Genomic DNA, 18,221 nt, shown 5'->3' on the forward strand with positions numbered 1-18,221 from the left:
TTTATACCATCAATCTCTTAGACTTATTATATTCTTTTCATTCAAAACTTCTATTTTCTCTTATTCTCTTATTAATATTGATTATTTACTTAACTAAGGTCATTATTTCTTTCTATACTTCTTTCTCAAAAAATTCATTTTCGGTCTTCATAATTGGAAAATATTACTATTCTATTCTACTTCTCATATTTCTATTATCTCTTCTATTTCCAAAAGACCAACCTCACATTAATATACCAAACTTTTCATTTAAAAGCTCTAACTTTTTAAGTTCTCATTTTGTACATGTACAACTATATATACATATATACTTATTTTCCTTCACACACTAGTCCCTAACTTTTACTTTTAACCACTTAAATCCATTTCTGCGTCTTCTTCCATCTCTGATTCTGTATCTTCCCCCGAAAAATTCTCTATATTAAATTCTAAGTTCTCTTCAAATTCATCTTCTACGATCTAATTTGGAAACTCCTCAGGATCTTCTTCCTTTTCAATGTTTATAACGGGTATTGTATCTATAAATTCTCTTGGTAATTTTCTACAACTAATTTTTCCATCCATGGCATGTCAAAGACATTTTGCTTCCCAGTCAATTTTCACGAACCTACACTTTGTCTCACTATTTTCCTTGCTTCATGAGAGATTATAAACCTCGCGTAGTATATAACTATATTCCAATAAGTTCATGGTATCAATATCTTCCAAAGATGGTCTAAAATCATTTGATGCTCTCGTTCTATTAATGCCCCTCCAAGGGTCAAGTATTGCACCTTATTCTTTCTAATCAGTTCATAACCCTTCATAACACTTCTTGCATCTTTCGATTTACAGTAATAAGGTGTTGAACAATGTCTTCTTCTGGTTTCATTCTATAATCTTGCACTTCTCTCATCATCCTATCAACTTTCTCTTTTTGTGCTGAAGTTGTTATCTCATCAAGCAATATTAGATTTACTACCATTTCTTTCAATATCTATGACAGAAAATAAGTTTTCATCAAATTTCAGTATTTATCTATTTCCCTCTTGAGTCATTACTAACTAATTCAAAATCATTTCCTTATCAGTAACAATTCATATTTTCAAACTTATCAATACTAATATTGATAACACATCTCATCACATCGATATATCCTATATGGCATGTACTTCTAGACTCGTTTTTTACCTAGAAATCATAAAATCTAAACTCTGATACCACTAAATGTAATACCCCTACACCCGGTTTGGCCCATGGAACCTGATATAGGAATATTACATTTGGTGCCAAAGTGTTTTGGCTAATCACTAATATATTTGAACATTAAAAAAATAATTTTTTATAATTTATATTTTAGTCATACTACTTGGAACATATTTGATCTTCCTAAGTACATGTCATTCTATTCAAAATATTGAAACATATCCCTTGGCACTTGCAGATGTGATGAGGTGAATGCTCACAACCTCGATTACAACTCTTCAAAATCACTATACCTAATCTGCGCATGGAAACAAACCGTGCGCTGAGTAAAAACTCAGTAGTATTTCTATAATCCGAATATTAAAAAAAACAATATAATATAACAATAGGCACAATTAAATTTATAAGGACATACTAATGTCTAGTATCATATCATAACTATCATTTTTCATTTATTAAACAATATCCTAATTCATACAATTGCTATATAAATTATTATTCACATATCAACCATATTTATTCGTACAAAGGCCTGAGTCATGCAATACTCAATTCATGAATACATCATTTCATACCATACTCAATTCATGAGTATATAACTCATATATTCCATGTATTGTCAGCATATTCACATTCTATTTTCAATTCACTATGTCATTTCATTTCAAATCAATTATAAGACTTTATTATTCATTTACCCCTATTAACAAGACTCGAACTTGGACGGATATACGGGTCCAACCAAAACACATCGGATAATTCGAATTAATGGATTGACACCAAGTGTCTCATCGGCCATGCCGAAGTAAGTTGGTACCCAATACCTTATCGAATTTATTCGAAGAAATAATTTGACCCCTAGTGTCTCATCGACTCATGGTCGAAGTATCCTTGAACTCTTCCAATCCTATGGCATGTCAACTATATCCGACTCAGTCCGATATAGTTAATAAGGTTTCTGATTCACTGTTTAGACACAACCAATATTCAGTATTCCATTGTCACAAAATTCACAATTCAATACCAATCAATAATTTCATCAATCACAAATTCATACAATCTCAATTCAATATCAAGATTATAATAAACAACACTCACCTTAATTACTTACCATACACATTAATTTAAAATACAACAAATAAAAATTTCTAAATTCAGATTAGAGAAATACAAACCGTAATTCTTGAGCTACTCCTCATTAATCTTGTCTTTTCCTTTCTTAGCCGAAGTCTCCGGCACAATGTTAGCACTTTGAGTTTGATCCTTAAAATCCTAAATTTTCTCCTTTCTTTTTCTTCTTTCTTTCCCCTGTTTCGTTCCCCAATTTTGTTCTTTCTTTTTCTTTTTCTTTTATGTTTTGTTTTTTTATTATTATATTATAATATAATATATATTACTTATACAATAAGAAATACATGTATTATTATATACATATGATTATTATTTTTACACATATATTTCACGATTACCATACATTAATCATAATTTGGTTTAATTACTTATTTATTTTATAATATAATATAATATAATAATATTTTCTTAAATAATAAGTAAGTATATATAATTATTACAAGTATATGTATAATATTGTTACACATGTAATTAACTATTACCATACAATTGTAAATTTTATGGTTTATTTCTTAATTAGTCCCTTTACTTTTCTCTATTCTATCATTAAGCTTTCACACTTTATTCAATTTAATCATTATACCTAATTAACCTTAATTTAAACAAATTCACTTAACCAAAACCTAATTAACTACACTACTAATCATTGTAAATATTTTTATTAAATATTTACAAATTCATTTTTTGAAAATAGAGACCGGAAAATACACTTTCTGATACTTGTGACTATCGGTCGTTACAAATTAAACTTTATTTGAACTCAAAATTCGAAAAAAAATTTGCGTTGACTCGGATAACTCGATTCATTTAACTCGAAATTCGAATTTTATTTTTATTTTTTCAAATCAAATCGAGTTTACTCACTTTAAGTGCATATTATTTGATAGTTCTCTAGAGCCCTTGGGGTTGAGAACCATTCTAGCACTTTGGTGCAATTAGCACTAGGTGCACTTTATTTGACTCCCTTATTCCTTATTGAGTCGAGGAGAGTTTTCTAATTCCCTGTTGGGTCGAGAATACAATATTATCTCTAATTTCTTATTAGGTCAAGAATAGTTCTCTAATTCCATGTTGGATGAAAAACTTTTTACCAACTCTAATTTCTTGTTGGGTCATGAGTGTAATTTGATGTATTAATCCGGGTCAAAAATTGATTATTAAGAGCTAAAAGTATGAATATGATACGTAACTAAAGCAATGATAATCAAGTTTTTAGATGATATTTGAAAATGAGATGCGCATCCCCTGAAAGTGCATCGATACTTGATAGGTGAGAAAGGAAATGATACATTGATATGTAAATGGTGTTTTTTTTTCCTTTTGAAATGTAAATGTGACAAGGTAAATACATAAATGACTATTACTTTTTTTTTTGAATAAATACTGGATCTTTATTCTCCTCAGGCCCAAACAAAACAAACGAAATTCAAAACAAAATGAATACGTCCAGGAAACAAATAAAAAGCAAGGAAACAAGAAAGCAAACCAAAACTGGAAAAAAAAATAAAATCGGCCCAAGAAAAAATAGCCCACAATAACAATGACCCAGCAGACGAATAGGCAGGGGATCTCTAAGACCATGCGTCCCAGCTAGAAACCAACAATTAACCCCAACTTGAAAATAATGCCACCTCCTAGGAAAACAGCAATTCATAATTATCATCCGTCACTTCCATCCATCATCAGCAAACCGAAAACACCTACTCCCAAAAGACCCATTTCTAAAAGAAACCAACCATTAGCTTTCTTCAAAAACACCTCCCCTTTCAACTTCAATAGTCTGTCCCCCTATCTCCCTTAAGTGCTCTGTCCATCTCTATTCCTCAACCGCCATAGCCTCAGCCCCAGGAGGAACCCTATTCGATAGATAAGTAGAAACTCCCATTTTAATTCCTTTAGTCGCAATTGCATGAGCAACTCTGTTAGAATCCCTGTTTATGAAACGAAAAACACAGAAATTGAAGTTTAAACTCCGTTGCTTTGAATCTTTGATGAATGCTGCGATTTCAGATCTGTCCTCTTGTTCTTCTTGTAGTTTGTGGATCACTGTCCGAGAGTCTCATTCCACTTTCACTTCACTCAGTCCAAGTTGTATACCCAGATCAAGAGCCTAGAGGCACGCCACCGTCTCAGGCGAAAAAACTGACGGTATATTCACATTTAAGATAGTACTTGAGAAAATCACTTCTGCTTTTTCATTTCTGACTACTAGCCCAGAACACAATTCTCTTTATGTCTGTTGAAAGTGGCATCGAAGTTTATTTTAACTCTTGATCCAATCGGAGTTGCCCATCTTACCGTAGGGATCCTTCTCTCATGTACATACATGTTCAACCCTTCTAATTCGTTTAAGTAGTTAAGAACAAATTCTGCAATTTGGGATCCCGATTTCATTTCCCCCTCATGAACAAACTTATTTCTGGAATTCCAAATCACCTACAATGCACATGTAAACAATCAGCACTTGAAAATAGAGTGAGAACAAAAAATATGTATTAGAACTTCTTGAAAATCGGTGTCAACCCCTGAACTAGGCCAACAAAAGTTTAACTTCTCCCACATTTCTTTTGCAACAGGGCAGTCTCTGAATAAATGCTCTATCGTTTCTGCTCTTGCTTGACACCTTTGACAACTGGCATAATTCATCAACCTTCTAAAATGTATGTTACTACTATTACGAAGATAGTTACAAGAACATCTCCACATTGTAATTTTGATTTTACGTTGCAGCTCTAAATTCCATAGTTGCTTATAAAAATTTTTATACCTATTCTATATTTGATTCTGGCCTTCGTGTAAAAGATACTTGTATCCATTACAGACCGAGTATTCACCAGTCGACTCTCCTCTCCAAATAGTGAGATCCTCATGCGAGCTCAAGGCCAATGGAATACATAAGATTCTCTCAGCCTCGCTCTTCGTAAAGGTACTATAAATCAGGTCCACATTCCATTTCCTTGTATAAGAATCAATCAAATCTGCTACCTTTATCAACCCCGGATTGGGATTTAAATTCTGAAATCTAACTTCCTCAATTCTAGGGACCCAAGCATCATCCCAAATGGACACTTGCCTACCATCGCCAATCTGTCATCCCAAACCTTTCATAAGGAGACCCTTTACAGCCCAAATGCTCTACCAGGTAAAGGAAGGTAAATTACCCAACCTAGAGTTTAAAAAATCGGAGTCCTTATAATATTTTTTCTTCAAAGTGCGCGCTAGTAAAGAATTAGGATTACGTAATAAACGCCAACCCTGTTTGGCCAATAACGCAATATTAAAAAGGCTAAGACTACAAAAACCCATACCATCATCCTCCTTGAGCTCGCTAAGAGCCTTCCACTCGCAGAATGTATCATTCTCTTCCCACTACCATTTTGCCACCAAGAGAAGCTCATTGTTTTTTCTAGTTCAGAACAAAATGATTTTGGCAAAAGAAAATATGCCATTGAAAAGGTAGGAATTGCTTGTAAAACAGCTTTTATAAAAACCTCTTTACCGTATTGAGAAATAAATCTTATGCTCCAGCTGTTAATCTTCTATTTCAACCTATCCTTCAGGTTTTGAAAAGCCCACTTTTTTTTTCCTTCCTATCCTATTTGGAAGTCCCAAATACTTCTCCATATCATTTGAACACCTCACATTCAGACCATGCAAGACCAAGTTTTTCCCCTGATCAATCACATTTGTGCTAAAAAAATAGTGGATTTTTCAAAATTGACGCATGCCCTGAACAAGCCTCATATTCCTAGAAAATTTCTCTAAATGCACTTATCTCCCTGTTAGACACCTCACCAAAAAGGATACAATCATCTGCAAATATAAGATAAGTAATTGTTAGAAAAGATCTACCTTTCCTAATTTGCCAATCTCATAAGTGCTGACAAACCTTCTCCACTGAATAGAAACAAATAAGGGCTTAACGGGTCACCTTGGCGGAATCCCCTTGTTGCCCTGAAAATTGAGCCCTCTTCCCCATTAATTAAAATAGAGTATTTAACAGAATTAATACAACGGAAAATAACATCCATAAATACTTCTGTACAACTCATTTTTGTCATTACCCCTTTGATAAAAGACCATTTCACTCTATCATAAGCCTTACTCTTGTCAGAAAAGATAAGTAATTGTTAGAAAAGATCTACCCTTCCTAATTTGCCAATCTCATAAGTGCTGACAAACCTTCTCCACTGAATAGAAACAAATAAGGGCTTAACAGGTCACCTTGGCGCAATCCCCTTGTTGCCTTAAAAATTGAGCCCTCTTCCCCATTAATTAAAATAGAGTATTTAACAGAATTAATACAACGGAAAATAACATCCATAAATACTTCTGTACAACTCATTTTTGTCATTACCCCTTTGATAAAAGACCATTTCACTCTATCATAAGCCTTACTCTTGTCAAGTTTCAAAGCCATAAACCCTTTTCTACCAGCTCTTTTATTTTTCAAAAAATTAAGTACCTCGTATGCCAGCAACACATTGTCCGTGATGAGTCTTCCAAGTACAAACGCGCTCTAAGCCTCATCAATACAACCATCCAGCACCTCTTGTAAACAATTTTCCACTGTCTTAGCGATGATTTTATAAATCACCGTACACAGACTTATGGGACGAAAATTTTTCAGGTTCAAAGGATTAACAGTTTTTGGGATCAGCACTATGTACGTCCTATTAATATCTTCCAGCGAACAACTTTCATTCAAGATATTCAAGCAGAATTCACTAGTGTCCTTACCAATAATACTCCAAAATTTCTGGTAAAATACTGCTGGAAAATCGTCAGGCCCAGATGCCTTTGTAGGCCTCATACCTTTCAACACCTTCACGATCTCTTCCTCTGAATAAGGAGCTAGCAACCCCTGGCTCATACTATCAGAAATACATGAATGAACCCCTGAAAGGACATGCTCCAAATTTCCAACACCTCTAGACCCGAATAAGTGTGAAAAATAATCCCGAGCAATATTCTCGATGTCCTTCCCCTCCGTAGTAATAGAATCATCAATTCTTTGTAAACCACGAATCCGATTGGTACATCATCTCTGAAAGGCATGTCTGTGGAAAAAAACGGTATTTTTATCTCCCATTTTTAACCAGTTAACTCTTGTCCGTTTCTCACAATACCTTTCCTCCTTGTCCATCTCCATATCAAATGTAATTTCACCTCTATGAGTTCTTCCAAATTCCCTTCCGACCTATCCTCGCAATTCAATTCCTCCAGTCTTCTGCTCAATCGTTGCACTTCTCTCATTCTCTTATGTTTTATCCTTCTCGCCCAATCCTTCAACCCCAAAGCCAAAATTGACATGCGATTAAGGAAAGAACCAGAACTTACATTCCATAGCTTCTTAATCATTTCCTCATACGACTCTTCAAGAACCCACCAAGCTTCAAACCAGAATCTAGCTTGTCATTTATTCAACTCTCCCTTATTCGTCTCAATGAGCAAGGGACAATGATTCGATAAAGAGTGAGGAAGATGCCTTAAAGAATATGTTGGGAAAAGTTGGAGCCAGCCATCAGTAGCAACTCCACTGTCGAGTCTTTCCCTAATATTCCGGTCCATTATTCGACCTCTTTCCCAAGTAAACCAAAGCCTAGAAAAACCAATATCCACCAATTGGCAAGCATCTAATGTTCGACGGAAAGCCTCCATTCGATCCTCCTCCCAAGGTAAACCCCACCTTTTTCCATGAGCAAAAAGAATATCATTAAAATCACCACCTACAATCCAAGGAAGCGAATTATTTCTCCCCAAAATTTTGAGTAATTCCCACGTCTCCGCCTTATATCTTACATCTGAGGCTCCATAAAAACCCATAAAACGCCACCGAGGACAGCTCCTCTTGGTTCTCCACATCAATGTGGATTTTTGAGAAACTTTTTAAGGCGACTAATTGTCCTCCATTCCACCCAATACTTAATAACCCTTGAGAACCATCTGCAGGGACATCAACTCTATAACAAAACCCACACCGTCTCCTAACACCCTCCATACTACTAGTATCTAATTTAGTCTCCATAAAGAAAACAATTTGGGGATGATGAAGTTTCACCATATGCTGAAATCTTCTAACTGCTCGTAGACTCCCCAATCCACGAACATTCCAGCAATAAATTTTCATTTCTTTTGGTCGGCATGCTCCATGGCAGCCACCGATATCTGTTGTTTATGAGCTGAAATCCCACCAATAACCTCCAATGAATCCTGACCATTAGAAACATTAGAGATCAAAAAATCGAACCTCTATCTTTTTTTTCCTTCCTCATTAATTATTGGATCCTCTACTAATTCACATTCCATACTTGATAACTCTACTCCAGCAGTGGTCCCCTTGTCGTCAGAATATTTCCTCAAAACACTTCCTTGAACAAATGTCCCACCAATTGAATTTTCCCCTTCCCCACAGTCTATCCCTCATTATTCCCGAAAATCCCCCTTTTCTGACCATTATTCAAGATGGCTGGAATATTGCAACCTTCCAAATTTATCCCCAAAAGATTGTGCACATTAGCCCATGATCCACGCGTCTGATTTTGGCTAGAATTCTGACCAAATTGCATCTCAACATGATACTTTCCAAAATTACTATCACTTTCCTCCCTCAACCAAATACTATTGACAGTGCTAGCTCTCCTCACTAGAGCCCTCAACTTCAGATCCCATCCCAACTCTAATTCCTGCAAACCAGTTTGTAATCGCATCAGGCAAAAATTATCTCCATGCCCAAGGTAGCCACATAAAAAGCAAAACAAAGTTAATTTCTCATATTTATATTTTTATAAGTGAATTTTGAGGCAGAAATCATAATTTTTTTCTTCCTTTTCAAAGGACTTCTAACATCAATCTGAACACGAATACGCATATAGTTCCTATAACCATAAAGAACTTGTTTCGTATCATACTCTAAAAATCGGCCAAGGAAATTTCCAAACTGCAACGCCATTAAGTCTTTGAAAAAACTAGGTGGCAAGTCATGCACCTGAACCCACCAGTCTGAAAATACTAATGGCACAGCCATCGGATCTTCGTTCTCCTGAATCCTATAGAAAATCAACAGGTGATTGTTGAAAGTCCAAGGAGCTCCTATAATAACCTGAGAAATATCAAGCTCGTTAAAAAACTTGAACAAATAAAGCCTCTCCCCCAAATCCGTTATTTGCATCCCCTCCAAAGGATGCCAAATATTTGCCAAAGTATTCCTCATGGCTGGGAAATGCACCACACTAGCCGTAAGAAAACGCCCAACCAAATAAAATTTGAAAATAGTGGACTATTCATCTACCTCTCCTGGCAAAACGAAAGCATCTTCTTCCCCATCTTCTAGACTCAGATCTGCAATACCACTTTCCATCCCCCCCCCAATCAGCACCAGAACACAGCTTCCCAGATCGCGAACTAACATAAAACCAGATTCCAAATAAAAGAAAACTAAAACTTGAAAAAGAAAAGAAGAGAAGACTCCAAATCGTGCCACCAGGCAGACAGAAACGCGCCAATTGGCAGAAGTTAAATGACTATTACTAGTACTGAATAAAATAGGGAAAGAAAAATATTAAATTTTTACCTATTAAATTAAAAATAACATAAAAATGTATGTGTAGGCTTAAAACAAATCTAAATTAATCATTTATAAATTTAGACAAAAATTAATGTTAATAAATCAAAATTAAGCAAACAAATGTCATTTATAAATGTAATCTGAATTTGAATTGCATATACTTTCCCTTAAATAATATTTTTAAAAAATATTCTATAAAGAAATCTCTAACAGTTTAATTTGAGCAACAAATAATGTTTCCTGGTATAAGTTAGCGGTAAATGGTTCCCCATTTTAGGACAATTGATAATTGATATATAAATAACATGTCTTAAAACTGTTTCCACAAATTGTGCTATGCAAGATTTGAGTTCTCATTTTTCATATCTATAAAATTTGATTCCATTAATTCATTTAATCAAAAATTTATAATTGATTCTACTGGTATGGATATTGTTGTTTTTGTAGAAGGACATGGGTTGAAGTATGTTAAAGCACATTATCTTCTTATTTATGGGTTGAGGAGAGATTATGAATAGTTTTAAATATTCTGAAAAAAAAAATATATATATATATATATATAATCAAAATTTATAATGAAATTATATAAAAAATTTGAAAGAAAAATCTCAACGTTATTAAGTCCATAGTTTTGGATAAAATAGAAGGCTAACTTGCGGATTTCCAGCACCTATATTGCCGATATTAAGCGCACCTCATTACACTCTCAAAACAGACAACCCATAATTTTATCCGGTCTTTCCAAATGTTAAATTTTTTTATATATTTTAATTATAAAAATATTTATATAAAAATAATATTTAATTTAAATAAAAAATTAGGAATAATTTAAGCTACTTGACTCCCTAGATGTGGATTTACTTGCAAAAGCATACAATTTGATTTTAACTTTTTTAGGTAAACTAAATTGGTAGTAATTTTGCTATTAATATTCTTCTTTTTATCTATGAAAGATTATAAAATTATTATTAAACTATTTAAATTTTTAGTCACTCAACTGTTTGAATTATTTTTATTTATCAGTAAATAAATTATTAATGGGAAGATAACTTGGCAGTTTTGAAATTGGTATAATAGAAATTTTAATACTCAATATTTATATTTATGTCAATTTAGTTTTGATTCCAAAAATTAACCATCAACATTTATACATTATGTAATTTGAGTTTTATTTTATTTTTGCAACATTGAGAATTAATTTTAACAGAATGAGAAAAGATGAAAACTATTATCTTGGATTTTCGGTGTTTTATTTTTGATATATTTTCAATCGAATTAATTGATAGATTTACTTTTTAGCTTCTTAAGTAAAATAGTCACAAAATTAAAAAAGATTAAGAGCAAATTACATAATGTGTAACCGTTGGGGTTAATTTTTTCGAATCAAGACTAAATTGATACAACGATAAATATTGAGGGTTAAAATTATTTTTATATCAATTTTAAAAGTTACTATGTCATCTTCCTCTCAAATCGAATAATTAGATGATTATAATTTAGTGAATAAAATAAAAGTTAATTACAAATGTTACCTTTTATATTTATAGTGGCAAATTGATGGAAAATAAGTTATTGAGTACAGAATTAATTGTGAATTAACATTATCGATATTATTGTGTACGTTATAATTTTAGTACTAATAATAAAAATTAAAAAAGACCATTCTCAAAGTTTTAGATTTTAGGTATTCCACGGAAAATTTATATATTTAAAATGGATGATGTGAAATTTTAATTAAAGTTTTCTGGACCATTCTCTTAATTAAAATATAAAATTACATATAAGTAATATATTATACCATATCAATTTTTATAAATTATTTTTTCTTACATATTTATTTTATTGTTTATGTTCAAAACTCATATCCGTTAATAATTTGTGACCCGTTTTTTTCCTTTTAAATCAATTTTTTAAAAATATCTTTAAACTTCTTAATATCCATAAGAAACCATTCCAAATAAATCTAACAATTCATGTATCATATAAAGTTTGAAAGGTTGTTTAGTTATTTTCTCACATCATAGGAATAAACCATTGCCTACTCAATTGAGTTGATCAGCAAGTTCATAAAGCAAAACTACACACACGCATGCCAGAAACTAAAAGAAAGGGGCAATTAAGAATTCACAGTGTGGACACAATCAAAAGGACCAAATTTCTTGGAGGGTGATTCTGCCATAAGGCTAAAAGATTCGTACCCTCAAACCATGCCGATTAATGCTACTTACAACTCCAACATAATCTTTATACCTTGTTATGATCCAACTTTGGATACATCCTTGGTGGACCGGTTGTATTTCATGTGACTCTGGACAAGCTGACCACTGGCTATTGCAACCATTAAGGAAAGTTCCCCCGCCAGGACGGAGCCGGCCACGATCTTTGCCAAGAGCCTTGAGTTTGCGCCTGGTAGTTCTTTACTAGCCCCCTTTACTCCAAGCAAATCCAGGCATGCAGACTGTGATGCAAGTTGAGTTCCGCCCCCTATGGTTCCGACCTCAATGGAAGGCATAGTCACAGATATGTGAAGATCTTTCTCATCATTGACAGCTTCCATCATGGTAATGCAATGGGAGCTTTCGACATTTTGGGCCGGGTCTTGTCCGGTTGCTATGAATATAGCAGAGACGATGTTGCTTGCGTGGGCATTAAATCCACCGAGAGCACCGGCGACAGCCGAACCGGCTAAGTTCTTCAGCATGTTGAGCTCTACGAGTGTAGCCACATTGGTTCAGAAAACCTTCTTCAGTACTTCTTCTTTGATAACTGCTTCACAAATCACACACCGCCAATTTCCCTCGCCCTTCAATCCAGTTAATAGCGGCAGGTTTCTTGTCGGAACAAAAGTTTCCTAGCAAACAAACATAAATGAAAAATAAACTCTAAGCATACAAAGTTTGGCACCATGATAATACCGGATTGAATTACCATTGATGAAACTTAGAACTGTATGCATATGAGAATCGAACTTTACCAGAGATACTGATAATATCCATGTCCGAATACTCATTTTGAAGGTATGCAAGGACGTTCTCGACTCCCTTTGAAACCATGCTCATCCCCATGGCACCCCTGTGGTGCAGCTAAATCTCATATAGAGATTTTTACCAGCAATGGAACATTGGACACCCTGAAGTCTTGCAAAGTTACTTGACCTGGCAAACAGAGCAACATACATCACTTCTTCTATGAACGCATACGAAATCAATACCTAAGCAAAGAAAACAAGAATGGGTGAATAGATTTAAGTTTTGTTTACGTTACTTGTTGAATTCGTCGGCCAATGTCTGAAAATTTGAAGGATTGTCGAGGAAAAACTTGAGATGGCAAGCTCTAGAAGCTGAAGGGAACCGAACGACTGGAGCTCTGGTCATACCGTCCCTCAGAATAGTGCTGGTGGCGCCCCCGGATGCATAAATACCCTTAAATCCTCTATTGGTGCTTGCAACAATGCAGCCCTCAGTGGTAGCCGTTGGCACAATGTACTCGAAACCATCGAGGAGCAATGGCCCCGCAATCCCCACAGGAATCTGAACGTATCCTACTGGCATTTCGCAGCACTGCTTCAAAATAGAGCCATAACCGAAGCCAGCCAAAGGTAAGCCTTGCAACGACCTCCTAGTAATCCTCTGCAACGCCTCTCTTCGAATTCGAACCGCTCTCTTGCAATCTCCGACTTGCTCTTCCAGCGCGTATGAAGGGATTGTTCCCTTGACAACCAAATCCACTATTTCTTCGTCTTCGGCGGAGGAAACCGCCGGAATTATATGGTCGGCGATAGAAGGAGCGCAAGCCATCAGCCGGTGACGATGATCCTCGCCTTCTTCTTCGTCGACGAGGTCCCAGGCCTCGTTGGAGGCGCGTGCAATGAACGACTGGACAAAGTCGATACCGAAGAAACCAAGGAGGTATATAAAGGAGGCGATGAGGGAAAGAATAGCTGCCAGTTCGGAGAAAGTGACGACGTGAAGGGGAACGGAGTTACGGATCTTGTCCCGAGGAGGTAGTACGCCACCGAGAAGAAAAGCGTGAAGAAAAGAGCGTTAGTGAAGTAAAGAGGGAGCGGGAGAGCATCCGATGCCTTGGCGCCAGTAGGTTCCGGTACGGATGACGGCTCCTTCGGAGCTGGTCGAAGTGCTTTAGAAGGTCGCCGTCGAATGTCCATTAAAAAATCTCCGACGAAATAGACAGTACGGACAGGAGTAGTAGTAGGTGAGATAATGGTGGACGACAGAGAGGAAATTGCCAAAAGGAATTGAAGCGATAATTAAGGACCAAATGGGGAGGACTGTGTTTTTTTTTTCTCTAATGTTAATGTATTGCTGAACCTCTACTTGACTTTAGTTATTAATTAAATCCATAAAATTGATGATAATAGTTCTTTAAATAGGGAGGAAAACGCACTTAAATTCAGTTTTCTTTATTTCTGCAATAATAATAATAATAATAATGCTACAAATTTAACTTCATGCTTATGCATGTTCCTTCCATTTGTATGATTTAAAGTGATTAGTTTTCAGTTTTCTTCCATTTACTCTATTTTGGGATAATATCATAAATGGTATTCCTACTTTAATTCAATATACAATGAGATGTCGGTGTGTAAATTTATACATTAATTCCTAAGTTTTTTTCCTTTGTTCCATTTTTAATTGAATCTCTTCTGTGACAGCTCAAAATTGACCCTAGTCGGAAGGTGGTCTCGGGACCACAAAACCGAGGCATAAAAATAATTAAAAAATTTATTTTGATGCCTATAATATGTGTGTGCTCATGTATGACATTTTATGATGATTGATTTAGTGTTATAAGGGTGAATTCCACAAGAAAGGACTTAGTAATGAACTTTGAAAGTATGATAGGAAATGTGTGATGACTAATTAAAGCATGCATGCAAAATAATGGACTTGCATGTCAAATTCCCCTTTATAGGTGGTGGCCGGCCATGACAAGGAGGATGGGCTAAACATGTCATGAAACATGTTTTGTTGGTGCATTAGGGTGAAATAATAAACAAAGGTGTATGGGTGATAAAAATGAAAAAAAAATGTGTGTGAGTGTGGTAATCCCCCATTGCCGTGAGTTGTAGAGAAGGAAAGAAAAATTTTGTTCATCCTTTCTTTGAGCCAAAACTAAGGAAGAAGGAGGATTTTTGCTTCATGCTTGGTTTGGAAGAGATCTAGAAGGAGATTTGGCTAAGTTTGCATCAAGATTAAGGTATGTATGAGGTTGTGTTAGGAGTTTCATGCATGTTTTGGTTGCTAACTTGATGTGCATGTTAGCCATGGCTCAAATCTTTGTTAAGCCATGGAAATGGTATTTGGCCAAAGTTGTTATGGTGATAAAGCCATTGCATGCTAAGTGTGAAGCTTGATGATGATGCATGCAATGATGGATTGTCTACTCTTGAGTAAGATTTTGAGCTTTCTTTTGTTTTATCATGATTGAAGTTGAAAAGGAGCATGATTGTCATATTCGCCATGATGCATTCATGAGCATGGTTCATGCTTCTTGCATGTTAGTTAAAATTTGTGTTTTGGATGGCTATGGACACCTTGAAATTCGCCATGCTCATATATGTATATATATGTTTGCACATGATGTTTTGGTTATGAAGGAAGTGATGAATAAGTTTGTTTAAAGAAGAAGATGTTGAAGAATAATTGTGAAATTGTAAGCACATTCGCCTAGCACACATATGAGTGCTTGATGCTATATTGTAAGTTTTGAGCTACAATATGCAAAGCATTAACTAGTAAAATGCATGCTGTTTTTGTGTGGTATTAAGTGCATAATTGGCCTCAACATGGACAAGTATATTCGCCTTGGGTAGCCTATTGAAGGCCTTAGCTTTTCCTTGATGCTCGAATAAATTGTATTGAATTGCTTGATGTAGTATAAAATGTGCATGACCATTGTGTATTCAAGCTAAAGGGTGGCCATATGACCATTTAAATTCCTTGTCATATTCGCCATAAGCTAGCACAATGAGGTTTTGATAAATTGAATTTGTTTGAATTAGCTCAAGAGCTAAGAGGGCCACAATTGGACAAGGGAAGGAAAAGTAATCGAATAGCCGTAAAAGCCGTTCGACAACATCCGAGGTAAGTCCTCAAGAAGTGACCTTACTTGAATTATGTGGAATGAAATATGGATGTATTGATTATTGATTTATGTGTATGAGTATTCGAATGATACCCGGCTAAGTCCCGAAGGCGATTATGTTAGTGATTATAATTGTGTTTGAGCCTTAGTAACGAAAATAAATATGTATGTCCAATGATTATTGATGTATGTGTGCATGAGAAATTGAATGATATCCGGCTAAGCCCAAGACAATTATGCTGGAAATTATAACCGGTTAAGACCAAGGCAATTGTGCTAGTGGCTACATCCGGGCTAAGACCAAGGCATTCGTGCGAGTCATTCTATCCGGCTAAGACCAAGGCATTTGTGCAAATCGTGATATCCGGGTTAAGTCCCGTAGGCCTTGGTGCGGGTTACCATAACCGGCTATGTCCCAAGGCGATTGATCGAGTAGCGACATCCGGTTAAACTCGAAGGTATGTGATTTGAAAATTATAAGCTTGCTGGAAAATTTCAGCTAATGCACTTGTGAAATTTCCCAATGACAAGGTAAGTGCGGTGTGTGCTTTATGCGCTAGGAGTAAGAGCGTGTGAATATCCGCTCCTATGATGGAAGAGTTATCGGCCTTAATGAAGCCGTTATTTGTGTATGAACATAAGAGTTGGGATGGTGAAGTAAGTATGATTATGTGAATGTGCATTAATGAAATGATGCATTTAACTATGTGAATGTATTGCTGTAATTAGAGTTGATTATATTCCTTGAGACTTACTAAGCATAAAAATGCTTACTCACGCTTTGGCTCTCGGTTTTCTAGATTTCGCCGATAGCAATCGGATTCGGGATCGTTGAAGTCGAAGCCATCCACACTATCAAGCCCCCATTTTGGTATAAATTCTTGGTTGAACTTGAAATGGCATGTATAGGACTACCCTTGTTGGTTTAAATATGTTATGATGTATATGTGTACGGCCATGCGAAAATGGCTCGTAATAGTGAAGTATCAACTTAAACTATTTGCGGTTTGTATATATATATATGGTGTCATGATGTGACTATGAATTGGAAATGGGAATGTTGGTCACATGATCAGCCATTGGCATGGTTAAAATGATCATATGTGGACCTATGTAAGGCAAGACTAGTTGGTTCATGGAGACTACAAAATAGGTAAGACCTACCTTAAAACAGATGCTGCCAGCTGCAGTAACGTGAATGTGAAAAATCACCAAAATTTGTAGGAATGGTATTAATTAGTGAATCAGCTATGTAAATTAACATTGATGAGTCTATCTTCATATGGAAGAAACGAAATGGTCATAGGAGTTACATGTTAAGAGATATTAAAGCTATTGTAAGACAGGGCCAGAACGGTTTCTGGGTTCCCTGTCGCAACTTTAAAAATTTACTATAAATTATCCAGAAAGAATTAGGAGACATACCTTATATGTACAGATTCCATTTTGAGTCTAGTTTCATTAGAAACAAACGGCACCAGCATTAAAGCTCTGTACAGAGAGATATTCAAGTTATACCGCGCGAAGGTCAGAGCAGTCGATCCCTGTAACATGGGTGACTTTAACTAATAAACTGTACCAATTGGCCCGACCAAAAATTCTAGAAATAAATCCATGGATGGATATATGAGTCTAAATTCAGGGAAAATTTACGAAACCAGTTTCCGAGTTTTGAAACTCGAGATATGATTTTTAAGCCGACAGTGACGCAGTTTTTCCAGCCTGACTGGAAATGTCCGATGGATGGGCAAAACAAGTGAACTTGGCTTGCTAACCCCTCGTGTCCGACACCGGCGATGGTCTCGGGTTCGGGGTGTTACGATTTTATTGGTATCAGAGCCACGGTTTAGTCGATTCTAGGACTACCGTGAGGTGTTTGGGGTCTAGCTATACATGCCATTAAATGATGAATCGATAGTGTGGTGATTTCTGACAATTTGACTTTGAGTTTGTTTATAACAATGGATCCCGATCCCAACCGAGCAATAGCTGATGATGTGGAGAGTGTGGCGCCTGCTCCCGCACAAGGGACAGCGCCGGTGGACTCTCAACCTATGGCCAGCAATCCGAATGATGAGGCTAGGCAAGCCTTTTATAGTGTGATGAACGAATGGTTTAATCAATACATTCGAACTAACACTACCGTCCCACAACCTCCATTCCCGACAAATGCAACCCCGCACCTACAATACCTCCGTGAATCGACCAAATAAGGTCAAGTAAGCCCCGTCGA

General features: G+C 35.7%; 1 long non-coding RNA gene and 1 pseudogene across 1 annotated transcript; one reads left to right on the forward strand and one right to left on the reverse strand.

Moving 5' to 3' along the window:
* The first annotated feature begins 3,905 nt into the window (after positions 1–3,905).
* On the forward strand, positions 3,906–10,408 carry LOC108483523 (uncharacterized). The gene is made up of 4 exons (XR_001871098.2): positions 3,906–4,464; positions 4,893–4,976; positions 5,138–5,242; positions 5,358–10,408. It is a non-coding gene; the product is annotated as an uncharacterized LOC108483523 (long non-coding RNA).
* A 1,472-nt stretch (positions 10,409–11,880) lies between these two features.
* On the reverse strand, positions 11,881–14,260 carry LOC108483522 (3-hydroxy-3-methylglutaryl-coenzyme A reductase 1-like; annotated as a pseudogene).
* Positions 14,261–18,221: the final 3,961 nt, after the last annotated feature.

The sequence above is a fragment of the Gossypium arboreum genome, chromosome 1 (assembly GCF_025698485.1).
Source record: "Gossypium arboreum isolate Shixiya-1 chromosome 1, ASM2569848v2, whole genome shotgun sequence".
Classification (NCBI taxonomy): Eukaryota; Viridiplantae; Streptophyta; class Magnoliopsida; order Malvales; family Malvaceae; genus Gossypium; species Gossypium arboreum.